An 18,923-nucleotide genomic window follows, 5' to 3' on the forward strand; every position below is an offset into this window, starting at 1 on the left:
TGTGTTTCTCTGTCCCCTGGGCTCTGCTGCCTGTTAGTTAAGAAAAGTCACTCACCTCCAAAGCCCCTTCCAAGCTGAGTCAGAGTCCTGCTCTCCTGTTGGGGCCCAGGGAGAAGGTAATCAGATAGGAGACAGCCATCTGTGAAGTTATAGGAGCAATAAAACCAGAGACAGAAGAACACATAGAAAGGAACATAGAAAGGAATACTCTGGAAATTTGGGAGGTTGGGACACCTGTGCCACTAATTGGTAATAAATAATATTGATTCAGTGTCTATGATGTGCAGGCTCCTGAAACTCACCTAAACATAGGTCAGCCCAAGATTTCATGCTGGTGCCAGAGCCTGGACTTGAATCCAAGTCTTTCTGATTCAAATAGCATGTTAATGATAACTATGTGGTACTCTCAACAATATACAGAAATACTTACTTGGGGATATATGTTAATTGGTAAATGACTCTTTTTATTCCAAAATGATGTCTTGCTCCCTGTGCTTGAGTCTCTGCCTCAATAAAGTTTCTGGAGCTGCAGCTCCCACAGCCCACATCCTCCTTGCTTCTGCAGGAGCCTTTATCCCACAAGCCCCATCCCTGCAGCCCTGCCCTGGGCTGCTGAGGACCTGGATGTTGCCCAGTCCTCTCTGCTGTCCTCCCCTGACTGTTGTACTTTAGGTTGTTTCTAATTATTTGTGTAAATAATAGTGTAAAGAACACTCTTCCTGTATGAAACTTTGCCTGTACTTGATACCGTGTCCTTAAGCTGGTTCTGGAAGTTGAGTGATTTCGTCAGGGCTCTAAACATTCTAAATGTTTTCATACCTAGAGTCGCTCTCTTGTGCCAAAAAAATGCACCAATTTATTACTGTTATATTCATATATGAGACTGTCGATTCTTTTAATCTTGCCAATCCTCAGAGTCTCTATTTTAAAACAGATCTTTATAGGGAAAGAATTTTTTAATTCTGTTTGGGATTATGTTGCCTTGGTAGGTGATGAAAGAAAGAAAATGTTGATTACCTTCAGCAGTATTTTAAGAAGACAAAGGTGCATTTATCAACTACTTCTCCTGAGACCTGACTGAAATGATAGTAAACATGCTTACAGGTATAATAATGGCTACCGATAGGAGGAGTCTTTGTGCTTGTGGTCTTTGCTCTGTACTGATAGTTGATCTAAGACTTTACCAAATATAATTTGGATTATTGCAGTAACCCTTGAGATATGTACCCCTACTCCTTTCTTTTTTTCATAGATGTTATGTGACTTGCCCCAGGTCAAAAATCTTGTCCATGGCACACTAGGTTTCAACCCACTTACTGGGCTCAAGAGCCCACACCTCACGTCTTGGTACTCTGCTGCTAATATAAAGCCAGGAATGTGGGCAACAGGAGCCCAGAGTCTTCAGCAATAGTTTGAAGACTGACTGGATGAAGAAGTGACTGCTGAATAAAGAGGAGTGGAGGGAAGAGATGGGGAGAAGGTGCACAGGCAAGAGGGATGCTTGCTTAGAGCAACATGAGAGTGACACAGAAGGAGAGAGTAGGGGACAGTCTCAGCAATCCACATCCTGTCACATATTCACGCAAATCCACACCAGAGGGAGGGAAACCTTGATTCAGATACCCCAGAAAAAACATTTCTGTATTCTGGAATTTAGGGGTCCTCAGGCAAGCACTCTAGAGGGAAGCTTACCAGTCAACTTTACTCCCTGTTAAATATGAATGGGTCATCCAGGGTCAGATACATGGAAACGATGACAGTGGGGGAAAGGGTGACTAAGATAAACAGATGAGAAATGACATCAGAAGAGATGGATGGACAACTTTGAAGGAAGAGAAGAAGTTTAAAACTTGAATCCAGGTCATTAATTAGATTAGAAAGGACTTTTATTCATAAAATGAGAAGATGCACTGAGATTTGGGGAAAAATGAAACAGACAAATAAATCTTGGGACTTAATAAGTGTTTACAAAATAAGTCTGAAGAAAGATTGGAAAAGAAGGTCAAAAAAAGCTTCCAGAAATTTTTTAAAAAATTACAGAAGAAATGGAGCTAAATGGAGAACAGAAAAGTTGCTATTCACAATCATTCCTTAGAAAGTTACTTGAGAGTGAGGTGCAGAGGGAAAGAAAAGATGTGTGTGTTGGGGGAGGGGCGGGCAGATGATGTGAAGGATAACCAAGAGAAAGAAAGATTCCTGAATGTGATCCAGGAATCAGGAACATCAACCCAGAGAGAAGGGAATCCATAGATCACAGCTGGGCACACAGCAGATCTAGAGAGAAACCAGTTCAGAATGGGGTGAGAAGTCCAGAGTCTGTGGGGACAGGGGACTCAGTATCATATGAGGCACAGGTGCAAAGAAATGGAGGAAATTTGAAGATAGTGCAAGGGGTGAAAACAAAGACAACTCAAAACATCAGGAAAAACTAAAGCTATGCCAAAATGTATGTGCAAACGCAGAGTATTAATACAAGTTACTCCAGAGAAAATATTTAAAACATCACAAAAATGGAAATTGTCTTCTTTGACTTTTAACTTTTAGAACAAACCATTTAAATATGAGAACTAAACTTATTTGCTGTCAATCAATATAAATATTAAATCACACTTCTAGAAGTGGGGAACTGAAGCATTGGAGGGTGAAAGAGAAATAGTGTCATTTTACAAAGTGTAGAATCAAGAAACACCAGTTGAACCTGAGGGCCTAAGAAAGAATGGCACAAATAAAGTGCATATAACCACAAAGTTTTCTAATAGAAGATGTAAGATGAGTGATATAATGATAGTAGGAGAAGACGGGGGAGGATATAAGAAAAGGTACAAAAATAACTGAAATCATTATTTTCCCTGGTAAGAAGTAAGTTAATAGTATCCAACTTTTTAAATTAGGAAAAGAAAAATATGGTACTTAATATTTATTAGCTATTGTGGCTGACGCCTCCCCACTTTGCACTAGGCAGCATTCTAAGTTCTTCTCAAGCATTCACTTATTTTTAGTTCTCTCAATGACCCTGTAGGCAAGGAAATTATCTAAGGATATTACTGAATTACCTAAAGAAAAAGCAAACAACCCAAAATGCTTTTTACTACGAAGGGCTGTGCAGAACCCTCTGTATAAACTGATTTGTTTTAAACATATGCATTTAGTATTTTGGATTTTTTTAATTTTATAAAAGCAGAAGTCACTTCATAGTGGTTAGTAACCCATAAGACTGGGTTGATTTCAGGTGCCACCACATAAAATTGGTGGAAGTAATTGGATTAAGAGACAATTGGAAATAAGCTTGATACCTGATGTGACAACTGTCAGTTTAGGAGGCATGTTTGTGATGATGAAGCCAAGTTCTCTAGGAAAAGGAAGGATGATAATACACGTAACCCAGGATAATCACAGTGAACTGTGGCCTTAAACAGATACATCGTCCAGCAGCACCTTGCCCACAAACCTGTGCACCCATGGGCTTCTGTCCACGCAAAGGAAGCAAGACTCCATGAAGGGGAGGTCAGTTCCACAGGTCGGCATCTATATCCACAGGTTGGCATCTATACACCCCCAAAGGCAAAGATTCTCTTGGAAATGTTCAGAGCCGCATTTAGAAGGGGCACCCACATAAAATGAGCTTCCCTGGTGGCTCAGATGGTAAAGAATATGCTTGCAATGTGAGAGACCTGGGTGCAAGCCCTGGGACGATCCCCTGGAGAAGGAATGGTTCCCCACTCCAGTATTCTGATCTAGAGAATTCCCTGGACAGAGGAGCCAGGCTCCTGACGGTCCATGATATCACAAAGAGTCGGACCCAACTGAGCAACTTTAACAGAACTCATATACAATAATGCTGCTGACGATGGAAAGTGGATACTATGATCATGTTTCATTGGGCCAAGTTGAGTCTAAGAAAGGCCAAGAGTTCATAATAATTCAATGAGAAGAGTTTATATCAAGTGTGGCTAAGAAGGGAGACACAAAGCTTACAAAATGTAGCTATGCTGCAAAGAGGAGTAAGTGTAGTGGGAAATAGTTCATTGTTAATTGAATTTAATAATAAGAGGAGTCTTAAAATCTATGGGTATATTCCCTTCTGTCTATTTATGTGACCATTATAAAGGACTGAGAAGGAAAGAATACCCCCGACGTCCCAAGGCTGGCCTGGTATCACAACAGGGCGATGCTCTTCTCCCATTGGATGTAAAGGCGCTCACAGAACTCCAGCCTCACTCAGGGTCACCCTGACAGCAGGAGCAAAGGAGACAGCAAACACCCATCACTGCGCCCTCACCCACACCTCGCCCCCTCCCTTGGGTGAGAAGCATGACTGCTCCTTCGTTACCAGTTACACCTTAATGCTCACTCTGGTCTCCCCCCTCCATAGGTGAGTTACTGAGACCCCCACTGATAGGAGGGCCCCTCATTTTCCATGTCACCTGATCTAGAGTGGACCCATTTCCTTACTGAGTGAGTGAAAGTCTCTCAGTCATGTCCAACTCTTTGCGGCCCCATGGACTATAGGGTCCATGGAATTCTCTAGGCCAGAATACTGTGGTGGGTGGCCTTTACCTACTTCAGTGGATCTTCCGACCCAGGAATCAAACTGGGGTCTCCTGCATTGCAGGCAGATTCTTTACCAACTGAGCTATCAGGGAAGCCCCCATTTCCTTAGAGCCTCCCCCCAAACCCCTCCCCTGAGCCCCCATCCGAGAATCGTTCTATCACCTTCTCTCTGTGATGCCTGGGGCTGTCCCGCAGGAAGAGTACCATCAGCTTGTTCATTAGGGAGTGTGCCTGGTGGTGGGGCTGGAGGCACTGAGTGTGTGGATGGGAGAGAACTCGCGCGCGGGCAGGTCTACCTTGAAGCAGGTGCGAGAGGACAGCTGGCTGGTCCCGAGCCGCCCGCCCCGCCTGGAAGCTGCATGACCCGGGAGCCGGTGCAGCCGATTGACATCATGAAACACGGGAACCAAGAGCCAAGGCAGAGAGAAGAGGAGGGCTTGGGCAGAAAGGGCTGGATCCTGGATGATGCCAAAATTTGTAAATGCATCTGAACACTCGACCTCATCCTTCTGTCCTTCCCTCCCATTCTTGGTTGGTCCTGACCCTTGTCTGGGGCCTCAGCTGGGTGTGGACTTGGTCAGTGCTTCCTCTGCTGGATTCCTGTCCAGGACATCCTCCTCTGTTAGTTCTGATTGGTCCTTTTCTGGAAAGGCTGTTGGTGGGAGAGGGGAGGACTATGGAGAAGCCTGTCCCTGCCCAGCTGCATGGCCAGTCATGCATCCCTCCCCTCCTCATGGGCAGACAGATTCTCCCCAACAATCTCCCTCATGTGCCTGCAGCCATGCTCCCTGGGAAGGGAAAGGGGAGTTAAGAAAGTCCCTCGCCTAGCACCCAGACCCTCCCGACTGCCCCAGCTCCTGTCTTCCTCACACTCTCTGTCTCCACAGGGCCTGCTGCAGGAGACTGACTCCTCACTTGGCACAGGCTGCCCCTCCCCAGGAAATGTGTTTCCCCACTGGCCTCACTATGTGACGGGTTACTTGTCCCTGGAGGCCCAGCTCCAAGCCTCCCTCTGCCACATTCCTCCAGTTCCTCTCCAGCTCCTCTTAAAGGTCACACTTTCCTGGTCATGGTTCTCTTATTGCTCAGTTTCCCCAGGTCTGAGAACCCTACCCACATCATCAGGGGCCCTGTCTGTTCTCTGTTGCTCCTCCTGTCCAGGGTCTCTGGGCACCCTCCACCCTCCTGGGCACAGCCTGGCCAAAATATGAGGGGTGGACCCCTTCTGGGGACTTGAATCAATCAGCTTCTCGATGACACAGCACAAGCCCAGGTCCCCTGTGAAAGTTAGAAAGGGAGGGAGGGTAGATGGGGGAGAAAGAGGAAGAGAATGGAGAAGAGGTGGAGAAGAAACTAAAGGTCCTAATCAATCAATCATTCAAAAGGATCCAACGTAAGCCAGAGAGAAAAAAACTGAAGGGACTGAGGGAAGCATTAAAAATAACATTGATTTGAGGAAACCTTTCTAAATACACACATTCCACAAGATATAAAGGAAATCTGACCTACTGGACTCTTGGAAATTAAAATTGCCAAGGATCCCATAAATCAGGTCAGAAAAAACATCCTCACCCACAGGAAAAAATGGAAATCAGCTTTTAAAACCTTAGTAAGCGAATAGAACAACCAATTTCCCAGGAGGTAGCTTGCCCAGGGTCACACAGCTCTCTGTGGGCAGAGAGGAGGCCAAGACCAGGCCTTTGGACATGGGTATGAGGGAGGGGTGGAAACATGGTTTTAATAACCCAAAGTTTATAGGGTTCTCTCTGCCAGTAAAAAACATAGATCTAAGCTCATGTCCCTCCCGTTATACTGATGTCTGTAGAGTTTGGCTTTTTCTCTTAATATTGCCACACCGGGATTGCATGTGGACCTTGTGCAGTGAGCCCTTCTCACTTCGTCCAGCAGGGCCATCTTCCCCACACACGACCAGCCATCAACAACATCCTGAGCTGAGGGCTGGGCTAACACAGGAAGCCAATGCCCTTCGACTCTCTGCTTGGTTTCCTACCATCTCCAGTCGTCAGTCTCCCCCAGGGTTTGTCACTGAGCCTGGCACTCAGAGGCAGGGTTTTTTCAACAAACCTTGATTCCTTGTAACTCAAACAACTCCCCTTTCCCCCATCAGCCCCAGCCTAGCTCCCTGGGGGCAGCTTCAAGGTCAGGCCATAGGAGGTGAGGCTCTGACTCCCCTGTCCTCCTCCACCCGCTCTGCTTCCTCCAGTTTCCCAAAGTACTAAGCACCCCCAACACCCCCCTTCCTCCTGGGCTCACCGCTCACGTCTCAGGGGTCCACGTGCTGAGCTGAGCCCACCGGGACGGGTGCCGCCCTCCCTCTGCTCTGTTCAGGGGCCCTCGGCTGGGAGGAAGCCCTCAGACACACCTGCCTCCACATCCAGGCTCTGCCCCTGCTTCACCTGCTGTCGCGGCCATGACCTCACCTCTCTGAGCTTCCAGTTCCCTTCTGTCAACTAGTGACATCATCCTTTCTCAGACATTCATCCAGAGGACGGGGTTATCAGCAGGGTCCCTCCCCGCTGCCTACCCAGGCGTCTTCCTCTGGCTGAGTGTCAACAAGATCCAGATGTTCTCAGCTGTGCAGATGCAGCCGCCAGCTGTGCATCTCTGCAATGACCACACACACCCTCTGTGCCCAGATATACTTTGGGAAGCAAAACTGAAAACAAAGCTGTCACTTCTGAGTGGTTCACGTCAAACAAACACCCTGCCCACCAGGCCCCGCCCTGGGACTATTTCCACCTCCGGCTGACCCCCTTAGAGAAAGAAGCCCAGTCCTGACATTCCACAACCTTCTTGACACAGTCCACTCCGTCTCAGCTCCATGAAGGAAGACCTGCCAACATCACACTGTGAGTCCCTCGGCAAATCACTGCCCACCCATTTCCATCTTCTTACCCCTTCAACCCCACACTCACCAGCCTGCCTGCCTCATTCACCTTCGTGCCTCTAGCATGTGGTGCAGTTCTAGAGCAGACCAGTTGCTCAGTGCATACTGGTCATACTCTGCTGCTGAGGGCCACGTCCAGGTAGCTTCTAGGATTCGCTCACACTTCTAGGTTCTTCTGCCAGAGATACTGCATCCAACTGGGAGAAATGCTTTCTGCAAAGCCCAAATCTGGCATCACCTCCTCTGAGAAGCCCTCCGTGACCTCACCTGTCTCACCTCCCAGGCTCCTCTGTCCCTGGGATTCTTCATAGTTTGGTCTTAAAGCCAACTATTATGTATCTGATGTGTTTTGCAGGTAAGGGTGCTGAGAGGAGGGCACAGGTGGGCGCTTTGTTCCAGCAACGCAGGGACTTGTGTTTGGTGGGAGAGTGTCAGCAGCTCACGTCCTGCAAACATTCACTTGACACCCTGTTCCCAGGGCTCAGGACTCAGGCCAGGACAGACGCCCCAGAGCCCAGACACAGGAGTCAGGGGCTCACGGGCAGCCGCCCCGCCCACTGACCTGCGCATGTCCGCCCCTCCCCCACAGGAGCCGCCGGGACACCAGGGCGCCTCCGCCCCGGGCTTGGGGTCCTCTGGGGACAGCCGGCTCTGGGTGTCACTCCTACAGAAGGGACACAGGGAGGGACAGCGGGAGGCAGGGGTTTTTCCTGCAGGGAAGATCTGAGCACAGTCACCCCTCCCGCCTGCTCACTTTAATCCTCAGGCAGAAATCCAGGAAGCGGGTGGTGGGGGGAGTCACGTGGGCCTCCCCGGGGGACACCTGCCTGTATGAGGGCGCCCAGGCCCTGCTTCCTCAGGCCTCCGCCACAGGACGGCTGGGGGCCCTGAGCCTGTGGTGGGCGTCCCGGGACTCACTTCCCGGGCGGGTAGCCCCTGCATCAGGCCTGGAAGCCGATGATGACGTCCGTGATCTTCAGGTCCCTCTCCTCCTCCAGATGGGCTACCACGGCTCCCAAAGAAGACCTGCTCTGGCCCCTGTGGTACAGGTTGCTCTTAAGCTCCAGGGCCTTGTTCTGGAAGAGGAGAGCTGGCCGCTGACCACAAGCCACCCCAGCCACCACGGAGTCCTAGAGAAAGGCCAAGGCCTTGGATCGGTCTTGATGCTCTGCAGGCAGACTTCTCTTGGTGCAGGGAAAGCGGGGTCAGGGGACGCCAGGAAGGGGGCACGTGGGGGCCAGCGTGGGCCAGGTAAGGAGTCAGACTTGCAGAGAAACACAGAACCTGGGCCCTGAAGGGATCTTACCTGCTGGCATCTCTTTCCCCGTTCATTTCTAACAAAGGTGGCAGCGGACATCGGGGCTTCGGTAGCATTACCCTAGGTAATTAGAGAAAGTGTGTTTCTTTAAACAGGTAGTTTAAAATCAAGAGGGGCTTCGACATACTTAGGAAAGTAAGGAGCGACGCAGGGGAAGCCAAGAAAGTGGGGCCAGGTGCAGGATGGCACACAAGGGCCACAAGTGGCTTGGGAGCAGCGCTGTGACAGGACGAGTCTCTCATTAACAACTGTCATTGCTGAGGAGGCTGGGCCCAGACTGGGTGTAACCCAGCATCTGAGTGTAACCAATTGTTAGACACTCTGTGCAAGCAACACAGTTTGCCAAGAATAACCAGCTTTCGTCTAAGCCAGGACCTCCACAGGCTCAGGACACCCCTGTTCAATTAGGTCCAAGCCCTGGGATCCAGCCACTGGAGGCTGTGTGCCAGGTGGTATGAAGTCAGCTCTCCACTCGCTGCCCATAACTTTGGCAGTAACAAAGCCAACAATGCCTACAGCTGTGACCCTCACCCAGGGGGCTGTGCCACACTCCCTACAATTCCCCAACCCTCACCCACAGATGTTCAGGGATGTCTGGAAAAGGCAGCCCCAGAGGCTTGGGAGGTAGGAGGGGGCTCAAGGGAGAGAAGCTCATATCAAAGATCTTGAAGCCAGCGATGTCCAGGATCCCTGTGAACGAGACGCCCTGCCTCTTGGTCTTGTCCAGAGCCTTGTTGATGCACAGGACCAGCCCGTGGAACACGCGCTCATAGGTGGCCTTGGCCAAGGCCTCGGTGGCAAAGTCAGCCTCAGGGACATCTGGGGTGGGTGGCGGTGGCGGGGGGATGTGTCAAACACAGGGAGCCTTGAAGTGCTCATTCCCTTTACCCCAACAATGTCATCTGCAGGGCCCAGTCCCAGAAAAACAGCCTTAAAGATGAGGAGAAAACTTCACACACAAATATGTTCACTGCAGTGTTATTTAAAATGAAGGAAGTTGCAAGAGCCTAAACTTCCAACAATATGGGCAGAGAAAACTTAGACATTTGCAAAGAGTTAATCATTCAGTTGTGTTCAAGTCTTCGTGAAGCCTTGGACTGTAGCTCTCCAGACTCCTCTGTCCATGACGTTCTCCAGGAAAGAGTACTGGAGTGGGTTGCCATTCCCTGCTCCAGGAAGTCTTCCCGACCAAGGGATATGAACTCGGGTCTCCCACATTGCGGGCAGATTCTTTAGGGTCTGGTCACCAGGCAAAGACCTTTTTAAAATATAGGGATAAACTAAAGTATGTACAGAATAAATGACAAAATTTTTGAGGTTTGCTTCTAAAAACATAGCTGCACTGTAGGGAGATGTCCAATAATCTTACTGGGGGAATGATTTTACTTTTCTAGGTTTTACCCCATTTCCTGAATCTGAACTGTTAGTTGCATAATGAAATATACAGCTTCTTTAATTATCAGGTTAAAGAATGGTTGATCATAACACGTCTGCTGTCTTTCAAAAACAATGTCCCTATCTTTGGAGGGAGGGCTCTGCCCAGACTCAGCTGTCATCAGAGGTATGAGGTCCAGGACAGGACCTTTTGGAAAAGAACAAGTTAATATGAACTTCCAGGCATTGTTGAGAGGTGGGAGCAGGATCTTAAAGATGCCCAGCACCAAGGCATGAGAGAAACATGAAACTGTCAGCAGAGGCTCTGCCCGGAGGCGTGCAGGTCCTGGGTGGCAGGCACATGGGTACAGCACACATCCCTGCCCGTCTCACCCACGTGGGACAGGACAGCAGGTGGGGACAGACAGCTGCATGGGCTGGGCTCCCAGGGGGGTGGGTACACTGCCCTGGGCCAGGATGAGCTGTGCTGCAGAAACACCACATGCTTGATTCACTTCCTCCAGGAACAGGACACCCTGCCTTCTCCCGACCAATCAGCTCAACATGGATCAGGGAGGAGGTTCAAGGCACCCAGAGGGCCCACCCAGGATGGCCCTTCCAAGGCAGGGGCCTCAGCCACTCCCTTAGCCCCTGGGCCCAGCTTCCTCCTGTTCTCCACTGCAGTGATACCACCTGCTCTCAGAGGGGCAGTGAGGATCTAACGAGGACACAGGTGATGGTGCTGACACGGTGATGGCCCAGCCCAGGCTCTGCAGGTGTGAATTTCCCTGCATCAAAGAGGAACAGGGAGTGGGATCCCAGTGAAGACTGGTCTCAGGGGAGCAATGTTCCTGGAGGCTGGGGTCTCTATTGCACCTCCTTTTTGCCTGCACATATATTATACACATGCAGAACACTGAGAAGGGAGTCCAACGGAGCAGGAGATGCACTGGCATCGACCTGGAGCCCTTCCTCCCTGACATCACTGCAAGATGCAGCAGGTGGCAATGATTCGTGTTTGTCTCCAGCTGGGGAAGTGGGCGGAGCACTTACTGTCCTGTGTGGGGTGGTTGGACCCAGAACAGCATGAGGAGAGTCATTTCTGTTGGTCTGAGAAGAGGGCACGTGTGCATCCAGGAAGCACTAAATCTGGAGCATCTCTTCCTGAGACTTTCCCCCAGGGTTTGGGTCCCTGTTATTCATCTTCCTCATCCTTCAGCCTGAACTATTAGTCCAAGGATACCGTCCACAGACCCAAGTTATTCTCTCTCCTGGGATCTTGACAATGAGATTCCAGGTGTTTGGACCTAAGCCCCTGCTCATGGGACCTCAGGGGCCAGACTGTGGGATCCTGAGGGGGACCTGTCCTGCTTCCTGTCCTCCCTGAACTGTGCACGTTGGGGACTTCTTTCTATTCTCTGACCTGGGCTTCTTCCCTCCCAGTGCACGCTCTTCTGCGCTCACTCAGCCAGACTCAGTCTCTGTGCTCAGACCACAGGGCTCTCACCTGACACGCGTCACTGTGGAGTTGCATCAGCCGCACAGTGAGCTCAATGGGGTCCAGCTCTAAGGGCTCCGGGAGATGGGGGGGACGCTGATGGTTCTGTACCCAGTGCCTGAAACCTGCCCAGAGAAGTCTGTGCAGGATGGGAATTCTCCAGGAACTGAGGAAGAACTGATGAAGGAATGAACTCATATATCTGAAGGTCAGGCAGGTGATGACCATGACTGCTGACATCTTCAGGAAGGAATGAGAGGACCGGTCGGAGCCTCAGGAAAACGGGGCTGAGAGGGAGTCAGAGGCACTGAGGACAGACTTCCGAGGGAGGTTTGGACAGAAGTGTGGAGAAGGCACTGCAGCACATGGGGAGGGACTTAGGAGACATCTTGGGATCATTTCCGGGTCCCAGGTCTCTGGCTTCCTGCCCTGGGCTCCAGGTGTGGGAGCCTGTGTGGTGCTCACATGCTCCACAGGTGAAAACACAGAGTGTCGGTGTCCCGTGGAGCAGGCCCGTGGGCTTGAGAGCAACACCCAGATGCTTCCCTCTCCTCCCTGCAGAGGAGGAGCCTGAGGCATCCCATGAAGGCTCCTCAGAAGGTCCAGGCAGGTGCAAGCCCAGATGGGTGACCAGATCAGAATATGGCCTTGGATGGACCTTCCCTCCTTCCTGCCCACTTCCCGAGCCCCTCAGTCCTGCTCCTGGGGATGGAGTGAGCCTGGCGTCCAGCTCTGCCCTTGGGGAAACCACAGGCTCCAGCAGGCTAGGCTGCAGGGAGGCTTTGAGCATCTGTGCTCAGAGTCATGGGCCGCCGTGGAGGAGGGGAAGCAGGCAGGGCTAATTCAATATTCTTAAGAGTCATTCTAGCCCTAGTGGGGCTATAGACAGGCTATTCCTAGTGGTGAGTATACAGGTGAGGCAGGGCAGTGCCCCAAGGTAAATACAAAAAGACTGTTCTGGAAGGTCCTGCAGGAGTCTTACTGAAACATGAAGGCAGCCTAGGTAGGACTGTGCTGTCACTCTCTGCCCCTCTGTTTACAACTGACCCCCCTCACACCTGCACACAAGCCATCTTCTCTCAGTCACCCTTGGGTGCCCCATGTCCATCCTGGTCCCCAGGGCTGGAGGAGGAACATCCCCATGCTCAGCCCAAGTCGGACGACACGGGCTCCCCTGGGCTTCCCATGTGGCCTGCGCAGCTCCAGGTTCTAAGGGAAATGACTGAATGGGAGCCCAGCGGGCAGGCAGGAGGAGCCATGGAGGATGCGCTCCCTGAGATACTGGCAGACAGGCTCTCGGGGAAGGAGGTCAGGCATCCGGAGCCCAGCTGAGCTCATCAATCAATGCAAGGAAGCCTCAGTGAATCAGCTCATATTTATTGAACTAAAGTCTGTAGAACACAATGTAGAGAGAGGCAGATGGTTCTAGAATACCTTGTTCAGCTTCATCCCCAACTGAGGAGGAAATTGAGGGTCAGAGAGGCCTTATCTGCTGGCCCCAGGCTGGTTGATCTCTTTGACATACTGCATAATTCCTTGATATGTTGGTGCCTTCTGCTTTCATCTTTCTTTTTCTTCCTAAATCAATCTCTGTTCCTACACAACACTGGGAATTTCATGGGAACTTCACTGGTCTCTTGGTGCACCCTGAACTCAAAGGGCACCTGGATACTTGTCAGATGCTCCATCCACTGTGTTGTCATCACTGCCGCTGCCACCACCATCATCACCACCATTGTCATCAAGAAGTCACTGCCTGAAGTGCGATGTAGACCATTCTTCAAAGAAGATATACAGATGGCTAGCCAGCATATGTAAAGAGGCTGAACACTGCTAATTATTCAGTTCAGTTCAGTTCAGTTCAGTCACTCAATGTTGTCCGACATTCGCGACCCCATGGACCACAGCACACCAGGCCATCACCAACTCCCGGAGTCTATTCAGAGTCTATTCAGAGTCATCTCCATGAGTCAGTGATGCCATCCAACCATCTCATCCTATGTGTATGGTAATCAAAACCACAATAAGGGATCACCTCCTACCAATCAGATGGGCCATCAAGTAAAAGTCTACAGACAATCAATATTGGAGATGATGTGGAGAAAAGGCAAGCCTCCTACACTGTTGCTGGGAATGTAAATTGGTGTGGCTGTTATGGAAAACAGTAAAGAAGTTCCTTAAAAACTAAAAATAGAGCTATCATGTGATCCAGCGACCCCACTTCAGGGCATATATTTGGAAAAGAAAAAGTTCCAATTTGAAAAGATACATGCACCCCTTGTTCATAGCAGCACTATTTACAATAGCCAAAACATGGAAAAAACCTAAATGTCTGTCAATAGATGAAGGGATAAAGACGATGTGGTACATACAAACAACGGACTATTACTTAGCCATAAAAAGCATGAAATAATGCCTTTTGTAGTAACATGTATGGATCTAGAGGTGATCATACTAAGTGAAGTAAGTCAGGCAGAAAAGACAGACATATAATATCACTTATATGGAGAATCTAAGAAATCGTCTAGGTGGTTCCCTGGCGGTCTAGTGGTTAGAATTTGGTGGTTTTGCTGCTATGGCCACGTTTATCCCACACTGGGGATCTCAGATCACACAAACTGCTTGGCATGGCCAAAAAAAAAAGAGTACAAATGAATTTATGAACAAACCAAACAGACTCATAGTCATAGAAAACATAACTTGTTGTTACTAAAGGGAGAGAGGGGTAAACTAGGAGTATGGGATTAACAGATGCACACTACCATACATAAAACAGATTAAAAAAACAAGGACTTTATGTATAGCACAGGGAATAATATTCAGTATCTTATAATAATATGTAATGAAAAAATTTAAAAGAATAGAGATATACACATAGATTATGTATAACTGAATCACTTTGATGTATACCTGAACTAACAGAATATTGTAAATCAACTCTACTTCAATTAAAGAAACAAGCAGACAAAAGAAGTCACAACCTAATTGAGATAAAATGCTGGAATCAAAGCTGAGTTGTTGGGGAAGTAGGGCTCGAGGCCACCGCCAGGAGGAGACTCTTCTTGCTGGGGCGTCAAACCCTGGGAAGGGCAATAGAGCAGCCCCTGTTACTTCTCCTGGATCCCAACAATCCTACCTCTCTATCTCCCATTTTCAACACTTCTGTATTTCTGGTCTCGTGTTGCTAGTTCCCCTGCCTCTCCTTTTATTCTGTCCCCAGTGACTTCTTTAGTTCAAAGTAAGTGGTTTCTGATGGGAAGGGAGCTGGGGGAGAATGGATACATGTGTGTGTATGGCTGAGTCCCTTCATGTTCACCTGAAACTATCTCACCACTGTTAATCAACTGTTCCTCAATACAAAACAAAAAGTTCATAGTATGAAAAAATAAGATGTTTCTCCCTCGGCCCCCGCCCATTCTCTAGTCCCGCTTCCTCCCTTAATCCAGGCTCCTCCTCTCTCCCCATCATTCACCTACATTCACCCCTCCCCTCCTGTGCTTAGCTGCAGAAATGACAATTTCCTAACACTCATTTCCGGCAATTTTGTCTCACTCTCCTTTTTCCCCTAACAAGGTGCCTCTGCATCTTGACCCTGAATGTGTCCCTGGACCCTCACTGCTCTGGGGGTGGTGGAGTTGGGTCCTCTTGCAGATGCTTATAGATCTGGGTGAGCTCCTCCAGCTTCCTCTCCAGCTCCCTGACCCGCTGCCGCAGGTTTTCAGCTGATGCCGTCTTTGCGCCATTGTGCAGGTGCATTGACTCCTTCACCAGGAAGCCCACATCCACCAGGAGGAAGACACCTGCAGTGGCTGCACCCACGATTCGGGCTCCTTTGGTAACTGCCGAAGCCGTGCCTTTGAAAGCTGCCTCTACCTGCTGGATGGCTGGGGCTGAGGATTCCTGACTTGTTCATCCAGGGTTCACGAGGATGTTTGCATTGGCTGCAGAGTCAGGGTTGGCTTTGCCTGTATCTATGGCATGGATATTTCTTTCAAGGTGTTTCTCGGCTTTTGCCAATTTCTCTGTTGTGACAACAACATGGGGATTGCTCTTGAGTACCTCTAGGAGCACCTTCCATTTCTTGACAGCAATTGACATCAATTGACTGGCTTTCTTTTCTGCTGATGACCTACTTACATGTTCCATGGTGCTGGTGGACACAGCGGTCACAGCAGTTGCTGCTCCCAGCCCTATCCCAGTGACTGAGAGTGCCATACTGGCCCCGGCTGTCATGGGTGCCAGAGCCAGGCCAAGGATGGTCAGGGCGCCAGATAAAGTGCCAGTGCTGTGGGTCACCACATTGGAGATGGTACAGTCCCTGTGGACTTTGTCTACATTGTCTGCAAGCTCCTGGAGCTTGCTTATGAGCTCCACCAGCTGCTGAGTCACCCGAGGAAACTTCTTCAGAAACCTCTTCCTATCCAGCTGCTCTTTTGGGAGCATTTCTTGGTCCTTCCCAGCCAAGTCTCTTCAATTCATTCAGATATTCGTGTAGTGCATTCATGTCTTCCCTGTAACATGAAAGTCAAGGGCTTAGAAAGGCCGTTTGCTTGTCTGTAAAATAGGTTCAAAAATGTCCATTCTGCATAAATATAGAGGTAGTACTATAAATCATTAGAAGAGAAATTTACAAAAGTAAATGTTCCTCTTTCAACATTAAACATAGGTTTTATACCGTGTAGGTGTTCCATATACTTCTTTAATCCTCTAACAGATAAACAAAAGTCACCTTAGGATACTTGTAACTTAAGAGAGAGATTGGATGGAATTCCCTGGTGGTCCAGGGGTTATGATTCTGCACTCTTACTGCCTCGGGCATGACTCAGTCCCTGGTCAGGGAACAAGGATCCCACAAGTCATGTGGCTCAGCCAAAAAAAAAAAAAAAGGTATTTGGTAAATACCTCTCAGAGGCAGGTCAACACCAGCACTTCGAAAGAGTTGTTGAGTGGGAACTCCACAGAGAAACGAAGAGAAACGAAGAGAATGCAGAAAACCTGTATTCAAGGGCCTCAGTGTGTGGTGATGAGTCAACCTGATCTTTGCCCTTGGCTACTGGGAAGTGGTCCCTAAGCCCCTAGAATATTCTGGCTGATACGAGTGTCCTCGTCTGCCTGGGCCTTTTGGCTACTGTTCATTCTGACAAGGAGACATGTGATGGGGCCTCTGGAGGAGCTGGACTCTAGGACATTCGTATGACCTCTGGGAGGGGCTGGAGACAACAAGTCAGGGTAATTTGTCTTTAAACGGGTGAGTGTCCCTGGCAGGCAGTGTTCCCTGTGCCCTGCCACTCACCGAGCTCCAGAACAGTAATGCATCCTGGGGACAATAGAAGCTTAGGGTGTGAAATCCACCCAGACTCTGCCCTGTGGCTGATGGAAACCCACAGGCTTCCTGTAATACACTGGGATCATGATGGCTCTCAGTGAGTCCTGTCTGTTCTATAGGGAATTCTCAAACCTGAGGGGGGTTTTGGGGATCCCCTAAATTTGCCATTGGTTCAAATGAAAGCATAGTCCTGGGCACTGTGCCCTCACATTTTGAACATTGGCTGTCTCTATGACTTAGAATTTGTAGAAAGGAAAAAAAAGCCCAAGGTCAGAACTAGAAGGCACCTTAACAGTCCTTTAGTCTGCCATCTGCTGTCTTCTAAGGTTTGTGTCCTTGAACTTCCCAGCAGAGGGTCCCTGAGTCCATTCACGACCCCAGCTGCTTGGAGATCAGGAGATGTGTTGCTGCTTCCTCTTGGACTCTCCAGCCCACCTCACTGACTCCTGACCCAGCACTCAGCACCCCTGACCTCACAGGTGTCACATGTTAATTTGTGACAGCTTCATGACCCTGCACCCCAAGGTCATGTGCAACTTTATGGAACCTCTAAAGGTTCAAGAGGCTTGAAGAAACACCCATCTGAATGGCTGAGCCTGAAGAGACCTGCATTTGAACATCTGGTGGAGGAAGCATTTTCTTCTTTGGTGGGGATGCATGAGGCTCCTCAGAATTCCTCAAATGACACACAATCGCAGCCACTCATTGTGACCCTGGAGGGCTCACTGAGCCACACAGCCTTCCACTGTCAGGGGGACTCCATGTAGATTAGAAGAGGGTCCCAGATGGACTGAGAACCCAGGTCCCAGGCAGGGTGTGCAGACACGGTCACCCAGGGCCCTCTAGCCCAGCATGAGGGGATCCCGTCAGGGAGGGAAGAAATGTCCCCCTCTCTCACTCAGGGGACCTCTGCTAGGGTCACAGCCTCTTCAGTTTTGTGTCCTTGGGGCCCACTCTCCTCACTCTAGTCCTGGTTCTGCTGCCCAAGGCTGTGTACCTAGTCCTCCAACCTGGACCTTCTGCTCCACCATGACCCCTGGCTCTGACCCTGGTACAGGCCTTTCCGAATCCTTTGGATGAGACGATTGCACTTGGTTCCCCACCTCTGATCCTGCAGTTCACTCTGAGGCCATCAGCATAGTCCATCAGATTGAATTACTATTCCCACTGGACACGTGCAAATCTGAAACTCTAACACATAAGCCCAGAACCCAGGAGCTGGGCAGGGCTAGATCCAGGATCCCATCAGCTCCACCCAGTTCCTCTCCAGCCTCTCTGCTTTGTGGGCCAGCAGGATCCTGCAGGGTTGGTACAGTTCCTAAGATGGGGACTAGAAAGGCTTTATCTAGGTAGAAGCCCGAGTAATACGAATGATGGCGTCAGGATTTTCTGACTTGCCCCATAGGAAATTCTGCTTGGTTCTCATCATCAGAAAGAAAACTCTTCCCAACAATCTTTTTAAATGTTAATATTGATTGAATACCTACTCTGTATCAGTCATTATGGGAAGATCATTGCATGCAAGAGCTCAGTATCCTCACAATAAAACTGAACAGATGATGAAACCAAGGCAGACAATAGCTCAGTAACTAGTCCAAGGTCACATAACCTGCCCCTTCCTTACAGGTTTCATCTTTTCTCAACCTGAGGTTGTTCAATGCCAGCAAATGAATGGAGGAAACATTCCTCATGAGATACTGAGAAGGAACATCCTCGACCCCCACCACAGAGTCCTGCTTGGAGGAGGTGTGCCTGCTAAGAGAAATCTAGTCTGGTGCCGCGGGGTGTGGGTGACCTTCCTGATACACCGATACACCTGTGGAGCTTACCTGGACAAACCAGTCTTCGCCTCAATTTTCCTCAGGAATCCAGTCAGCAGGAGAAGCAGTTCTTCCCTGCTCAGTATGTCCCAGAGGCACTCAGCGAGTCTGCTCCACAGTGCCTGTGA

The 18,923-nt window shown here is 49.4% G+C and overlaps 1 protein-coding gene and 1 pseudogene across 1 annotated transcript in view; both read right to left on the reverse strand.

Moving 5' to 3' along the window:
- Positions 1 to 18,923, reverse strand: part of LOC122680076 (apolipoprotein L3-like) — a 214,078-nt gene that overhangs the window by 180,801 nt on the left and 14,354 nt on the right. The window lies entirely within an intron of this gene.
- LOC122679978 lies at positions 15,262 to 18,899 on the reverse strand (annotated as a pseudogene).

This window comes from Cervus elaphus, chromosome 22, assembly GCF_910594005.1.
Source record: "Cervus elaphus chromosome 22, mCerEla1.1, whole genome shotgun sequence".
In the NCBI taxonomy this organism is placed as follows: domain Eukaryota; kingdom Metazoa; phylum Chordata; class Mammalia; order Artiodactyla; family Cervidae; genus Cervus; species Cervus elaphus.